The sequence below is a fragment of the Aegilops tauschii genome, chromosome 6, assembly GCF_002575655.3.
Source record: "Aegilops tauschii subsp. strangulata cultivar AL8/78 chromosome 6, Aet v6.0, whole genome shotgun sequence".
Classification (NCBI taxonomy): domain Eukaryota; kingdom Viridiplantae; phylum Streptophyta; class Magnoliopsida; order Poales; family Poaceae; genus Aegilops; species Aegilops tauschii.
The window spans coordinates 162,313,114-162,321,038 of NC_053040.3; the positions used below are offsets into that span (position 1 = coordinate 162,313,114).

The following is a 7,925-nucleotide window of genomic DNA, read 5'->3' on the forward strand; positions in this document are numbered from 1 at the left end:
TAAGGCCCTCCGGGGCAGGTGGACCCTCCCGGTGGACCCCCGGAACCCCTCCGGTGGTCCCGGTACAATACCGGTATACCCCCGAATATTTCCGGTGACCGTATGGTGACTTCCCATATATAAATCTTTACCTCCGGAACTCCTCGTGATGTCCGGGATCTCATCCGGGACTCCGAACAACATTCGGTAATCACATACAAACCTTCCTTATAACCCTAGCGTCATCGAACCTTAAGTGTGTAGACCCTACGGGTTCGGGAATCATGCAGACATGACCGAGACACCTCTCTAGCCAATAACCAACAGCGGGATCTGGATACCCATGTTGGCTCCCACATGTTCCACGATGATCTCATCGGATGAACCACGATGTCGAGGATTCAAGCAATCCCGTATACAATTCCCTTTGTCAATCGGTACGTTACTTGCCCGAGATTCGATCGTCGGTATCGCAATACCTCGTTCAATCTCGTTACCGGCAAGTCACTTTACTCGTTCCGTAATGCATGATCCCGTGACTAACTACTTAGTCTCATTGAGCTCATTATGATGATGCAATAACGAGTGGGCCCAGAGATACCTCTCCGTCATACGGAGTGACAAATCCCAGTCTCGATCCGAGCCAACCCAACAGACACTTTCGGAGACACCTGTAGTGCACCTTTATAGCCACCCAGTTACGTTGTGACGTTTGGTACACCCAAAGCATTCCTACGGTATCTGGGAGTTGCACGATCTCATGGTCTAAGGAAATGATACTTGACATTAGAAAAGCTTCGGCAAACGAACTACACGATCTAGTGCTATGCTTAGGATTGGGTCTTGTCCATCACATCATTCTCCTAATGATGTGATCCCGTTATCAATGACATCCAATGTCCACGGTCAGGAAACCGTAACCATCTATTGATCAACGAGCTAGTCAACTAGAGGCTCACTAGGGACATGTTATGATCTATGTGTTCACACATGTATTACGATTTCCGGATAACACAATTATAGCATGAACAATAGACAATTATAATGAACAAGGAAATATAATAATAACCATTTTATTATTGCCTCTAGGGCATATTTCCAACAGGGTTCTCGTATATATATATATATCTAGTTGGTTAGTATATATATATATAAAGAATAAACATTTTTTTCTTTCTCTAGTTGTTCTTCAACTCATCAACCTTGTGCTCCACTTCGGACGTGCATGTGGCATCTGCAAAGAACATATATTTATTCATCTCCAAATATTAAAATTTGTTGTCTACTAACCTTCTGACCATGTTCCACTTCAGGTGTGACTACCCTTCCTCATCCTCCAAGCAGGCAGAGGTGGTAACTCATGATGTCTCACCAACGTCAACACACTCGTCTCCACTCATCTCGGCTCGTAAACCTCCTGGTTGGCATATACAGTTTTTCATCAAAATAGATCTGGGGGTTCTTACCACACGTATCCTCGTCTGGGGGGGCCATTCCGGAGCTTGGAGGAAGCTGAAAAGGCTATCAAAAGCCATCTTGATGGCCTGCGCTCTCCAATAATGTGTTTTTTCTCAACTTTGCCATGGATTTCTGCATTTCAGAAATTACAATCTACTAACATGTAGTGTGTTCTAACCTCAACCAGGTGCAGAGATGGGCTATCGCCGGTGGAGGTTGCAGTGCGACATCGCCTTTACTGGCCTGATGGCACAAGGAAGAAGTCGTCCCAAGGCAATCCCGGGCGTAGGAATATGAACCTATTGGTTCAAGCTTTACTGGATAAATACAATGAAGATCACCATCTTTTGGGGGTTTGATCTCTCTCCCTCCTCCCGCCCTCACTCTTTGTCCTATTACCAGGCTTGTATTGGTCTTCTGTTCATGTACTAATTGCTGATACAATCCATGCCTCCTTTTTAGGATCTTGCATATGAACTTGATAATGTTGTGTGCTCCCGACAAATTTACGAGGAGGAGGGCGGCCTTATTAACAAATTCTATCATATCAATTTGACTGCAAAAACCAAAGGAGATGATGGTTTTTCACAGTGGCGTCGACAATCTGTTCTTTGGTGAAATCACACGAATAGAAGGCGAAAATGAAGAATACATGCTCAATTGTTTCTGTATGGTTAAACCTATTGACAATGGTATTTTTTCCACCTTAGATTAAGTTCTGTTTATGAGCTCTTTTAGGGTGATTGGTGAGTTACATCTCGTAATTTCATGTAACTCCACCTCCAATTTTTCCTGACCGTCAGATCTGGGAAATTAGTTAAGAATTATTTTTTTGTCAAAAGGGTAGAATAGTAAAGTTCAGGAGAATAAGCTCCCCCGTTCCCCACGCACATTGTTGTGTTTCTCGTCGCATAGCCGCCGCCGCCCTTTTCGCCGTTCCGATCGAGAGATCCCGCGGCGGCCCCGATCAAGGGCAAGCACCAGCGGCCACCTCCCTGGTTTCGACCTGCTCCTGCCACCAGGGTTCCGGGGATCCGCTGCGGCGCACCGGCCAGCCGAAGCCCCCCCCCCCACTGTAGCGCCTCCCTCCGTCAAGCAGCCGGCGATGGCCATCAACGCCGGCGAGCAATCCGCGGACAGGTAACTGTCCCCCCTACCCCCCCTCCCCCCTCCCCCCCCCCCCCCCCCGCCCGCGTGGAATCAAACTGCTGCAAATCTGTATTTGAGCAGCCGGCCACCTTACGTAGTGCATCTGGGAATCCTGATTTAGTTTGCATGGTTCTGCACCTGCAGATTCTAGGTGATTTTAAAACTATTTGTGTGATTCATTTTCACATTTAGTATCCTGACGACAAAATTATTTGCTGCATTCCAGACTATGTCGAACTAAATTCAATACAACGCTCTAAAATGTATGTTCAGTTATATTCAGATTTTGTTAAGCTATGTTCACTAAATTTTCAAGCATGCGAGAGATGTCGTTCGCGGCATCCTTAAGTTGCTTCAGCCACAGAAGCATGGACTTATGCTTGATAGACTCCCTCTCAGCGTCGCGGAGCACAACGTCCACCGACTCCAGCGTCATCTTCATGTTCTCCAGATCGGATTGTTTCTCATATTCCTATGCAGCTTGATCTCGCCTGAAATGGTTGCCACCTTGATGACTGCCGAGGCGAGCATGCCCCTGAGTGCCTATTAACATGGCTAGTGACTGTCGAGTTGGGCTGTGTGCTGAATAGTAGATTCGTCATTGAAGCTCCGGCCCTTATCAATCTAACAAAACATTGGAAGCAAAAATAAAATAAAATCAAATCAGCAACCGCAGAATCAGTCATGACCTGTTTTACGTAATACAGATATCACAGACTTACAAAATCTTAGACAAAAGGGAGTTGCCCACCGAGAGCGGCGATGTAGCGGACGAGCTCGCCTGCTCCCGCCACTTGTACCAATCGAATAAAGACATGTTGGACTGGGCATTGAATGCGAGCGTAGATGGCAGGAGCAGCATGTGTAACCTGGAACAGTGGTATACTTTGAGGGCGTCGTTTGATGTGACGATGCCGTCACGGCACTCCGTCCACATGTTCCCACGGTACAGGATGGGAGAACTTTTTTTTTTTGACAGCAACAGGATGGGAGAACTGGTGCAGAACGATTGGGGACGTTCTATCCCGTCACACAAAACGGTGAGTTTGCAATCGATAAGCATATATGGCACCGCGGCTCCACCCCCACCCCACCTAACGCGTGTATAGTAGTATAGAAAAAAAAGTATCCCTTGGACGACCGCAAGAGGCAGCCATGGCGACGGCGGAGGCGGGGGGCGATGGCTTCGAGTTTCTGTCGGATCCTGTTGACAGGTACCTTCCATATCTCCGTCTCGTGCATCGTACTGCTGCCCGCTGTGACTCGCCGCGTGAACTTCATACTCTGCTCCCTTCTTTGCCATAGGTTCCCCCTGCCGGATCTTGGCGGCGGCGAGTCCATGCTCGACGCTGAACCCACCCGAACTCTGGTGTGCACAACCGCCTAGTCCACCATTGGTGATGTAGGCGATGCGGCGCTGACAGTCCAAGTAGACCTAAACAACACTTGCGAGGGGCTGAGTTTGTCGGCGCTGAACTATGAGGAATCAACGGGCAAAGATGATCCTCAAGCCCCGGGCTAGACGTAGAGGTACATGGCTTATATGATGCTCTCGATGTATTTATTATTCGTTCATTTATCCCTTAATCTTGAGTAGTCTGACATAAAATGTGTACTAAACCATAACAATACACCAGCTGTTTCATGCTGAAACAAGTTCCTAATGTCTGCAAGATTTCTTAATTTTCTCTTGGATGTTCATATTCATACAAAAACATATTATGCTCTTTGTGTATATGATATGTCTAGAAACTTCTGCACAATCTGAGAGTGATCCTTTATGTTCTAGCATCTTGAATTTACTATTAGCTGATCAGATTGTTCAGGTTTTGAAGTCTATTGTTCTTATCAGGTTTCTGTTGTATGTATCTCTGCTCTCTACTTTGTTTCGCTTCCAATAAGTAGTAAGAAGTATACATTTTTTTTCTTCTGATTTTGCATAGTGGTAATTATGTACGATTTTCAATATATGCATGATTCTTTCTCTAGATCAGTTTGTTCAGGTTTTCCAGTCTATTACTCTTATTAGATTTCTGTTGTATGTGTCTCTGCTCTCAACTCTGTTTGGCTTCCAACAAGTAGCAAGTACTATACTTTTTTTATGATTTTGCACAGTGGTAATTATGTATGATTCTCAATATATGCATGATTCTTTATCTGGATTTTCTCCTCTTTTACTTGATACTTTTTTGAATGGTTTTACATTCATTATGTGAAGGAAAAAGTAAGAGGCTGCATAATGTTTGCAAATTATCTATCCTAATGTGCAAATGATGGAAATAGATTCCCGACATGACCCATCACCTTCATGTTTTGTCTCTTATTTCTTTTACATAATTATTCTTCAGTTTTCAGTAATGACTGATTGCCACTCAAGTTTCCATGCTCAACTCCTTGGTAGAGTGTATTCCCTCGAAAGATAGAAAATTAGTGTTGTGATTTTTGTGCCAGTTTATTTGGCGTCTTTAGTTGGCTCATGCTTTTAATGAGAATTTCATAGGTTTTTTCTCTGTTCTTTAAAGAATTTTTAGTGGTTCACTTAGTAGGAATAATGTTTTACACTGTCTTCCCTGTAGTTGTACAGTGCAAAGATTAGTCAGAAATGGTACTTGTATCAGCCCTAATCTAATTGTGTTTCACTTTTCTTACTAACAACTCCCGTCTGCAACCGTCAGAGAATACGGTGTCATCAACCGACGTGGCCGCGCCGAGGACTCCTTCCCTCGCCTCCTCCAGGAACTGCCCCATCAGCGGTGGCAAAAACTGCTCCTTGAACTTGGATGGACCGCCCGCCCAGCTGCGCTGTGTTCTGCGCCACTTAGTTCCTGGCCAATCCTGAAGGCATCATAAGACATTCTGGAATCTGGTTAGAATACTTATTGCTTTAGTTTGCTGCTAAGGTAGCTTATCCCTTCCTGTGAATCTGATAGCAAGATATACATAGTTGCTGTCAAATGTCAGTGTATATTTCCTTTGGTCTTATTTCTATGTATATAGAAGTTCATGTTGCTTCTTCGCTCAATAGCTGATGGTTGGCTCTCCTATCTTATTGTCTAGCATACTTTGACCTGTGAATTATGTATATAGAAGTTCATGCTGCTTCTTAGCTCAGTAGCTGATGGCAGGCTCTTTTTAATAGGGAGGCTACTGAGAATTATGAAGATAGGTGTTCAAAAATGGCAAGTTTTTGTGGACACACATGTCTTTGTAACCTTAGAGCCTGCCGTGTAACATATTATTAATGCATCCTATAGATGCAGACCTCCCCAGTAATGAAAATGAACACACCACTAGAGTTACACGCTAGCGATATATACACTTGAGCGATGTTTGAGAAATTTGGCGAGGTCCTGTATGAAGCAGGGCAGTACTCAAAACCTATTTTTTCTGACGGTACCATCCAGAGAAACATGACAAGTGGTACAGGGTTGTGTACAAAGTTGAAGTTGTTGAGCAGGTCAAGGAACTCGCATGTTTTGGAGCACACATGATTGCTGTTCTACCACACGGTTATGGTAACAATACTAAGTGTGATGATCAAGTTTTTTGTTTCAAAGTCCCATTTTTTGAACAACAAAATTGACCATACCAACCTTTCTGTAATGCAGGTCCTTGATTTCCCCGGTATAGACCAGATACCAGTAAAGCACATTGGGAAACATTGGACAAAGGACACAAGAGTTGTACTGCCAGAGCACCTGGCTCATCTTCAGAAGGATAAAATTTCAGTGAACTCAATAACATTCGGATGCTCAAACCTATAGACCCATGCCCTTGAAGTTATAAGACTGGGAGATGCAAACACAAGTGCATATGAGTGTGCAATGGATCTCCTGAAGAAAGCAGTGGATAAGATGACACTTATACCCACTGTGCAGGATGGAATGGGGTTGGAAGACAGAATTCAGTCAAACAAGGGGAAGAATAAAGAGCTGACCGCAATGTGTGCACCTCCCAGCGGATGTGCAAGCGACACCGAAGGTAGTGCAATTGGTAATTTCGTGGGTCTAAAAAGGCTCCAGAACGAAAACGTAAGGCAGTTCGACCAACCAACAGCAGGGACAAGCCTACATATGATGATCGCGGTGCAAATAGCAAAAAGTACAAAAAGGCAGCAAATGCACAAGCTGCGGACTGGTGCGGTACAAGTAAGCGCACTCGCTTTGTAGTATATGTCGTGAGCCAGATTACAAGAGCACCAACTGTCCACAGAGAGGTGATCTTCCTCAAAAGGAAAGAAAAGAAGCTAAGTGGTGAAACGGTTGTGCTGCATGTTGTTGAAAATGCTACTTAAAAAGGAGATGTGCGGGTCACCTAATCATTCAGCATTTTTATTTGTGTGTTGTTGACGGCTCCTTGGCTGTTTGCCGGAACATTGTGTTAAGTCTAATAATAGCTGTTAACAAGCATTGTGTGCTCTTGTCTTCAGTATGTCTGGTTTGTATGCATGTTTATCATAATCTGTGAAAATTCAGTGACATATCATTTGGGGTGTGCATGTTCCCAGAGGTTTCAGTATTTTTTAATCGCAAGCCAATTTGGTCTAATTGCAGTTGAAAGCAAAAATTCAGTTGGTTTTCAATGTTGCCTTCTTGCAAATTTGCTTTCCATCAGGTTCCCCATATACAGGTGAAACATGGTGACAATCATTGAGGCGACTACGATCAGCAAACTCGTAGCTCCGCCGACGGCGACAACTGGTCTGAGCCAGGAAGCTACGCCAAATTGCTTTGGAGAGACTGTGCAGCCTTGACGGAGAGAGGTGGAGTTAAATTTAGTTTTTTTTTTTTTTGCATGGTTAGTTATATTTAGTTGGTGGGCCGACCCAGCGGACTTCCATCCACTTCGGCGTTATCGGCACTGGCAGAGAACCAGAACGCCGTCACGTCCCGTCGTCACGCCTTGTACAAACGTCGGCTTCTTCCATCCGTTATACACATTAAATAAGCGGCTGTACATGTCTTGAAATACAGCATGCGTCCAGCATCCCAACGCGAAGCAACGCCTCGCGATTCCGTGAGTAGGCGAGCCCGTCCACGCCGCCGAATTTTCGGTTGCCCACCTGCTCCATTAAGCATAACTAAGCAACATTCAAAATTTAGTTACATGGCCACTGTGGAAAGCTCATGTGCTTCATCAGATACTTTTCCACTTTCCAACTAGTAATCAGAACTGAAGAGCAATGGAAGCCGTGAACTTATACAAGGAATAAGGTAGCGTAAGACTGTAAGAGATATGGATCTGTAGACGGTGCTACGCCGGGCTCTCCACAGATCCAGCCTGGATTACGCCAGCAGCAGCGTGATCCGGTAAGGTCAAGTGCCTCTTGGACGCCCATC

At 44.8% G+C, this 7,925-nt stretch overlaps 1 long non-coding RNA gene across 1 annotated transcript; it reads left to right on the top strand.

The window, feature by feature from the left end:
• The first annotated feature begins 3,608 nt into the window (after window positions 1-3,608).
• LOC109765106 (uncharacterized) lies at window positions 3,609-7,071 on the top strand. The gene is made up of 4 exons (XR_012187477.1): window positions 3,609-3,800; window positions 3,892-4,116; window positions 5,262-6,101; window positions 6,195-7,071. It is a non-coding gene; the product is annotated as an uncharacterized lncRNA (long non-coding RNA).
• The last annotated feature ends 854 nt before the right edge of the window (window positions 7,072-7,925 follow it).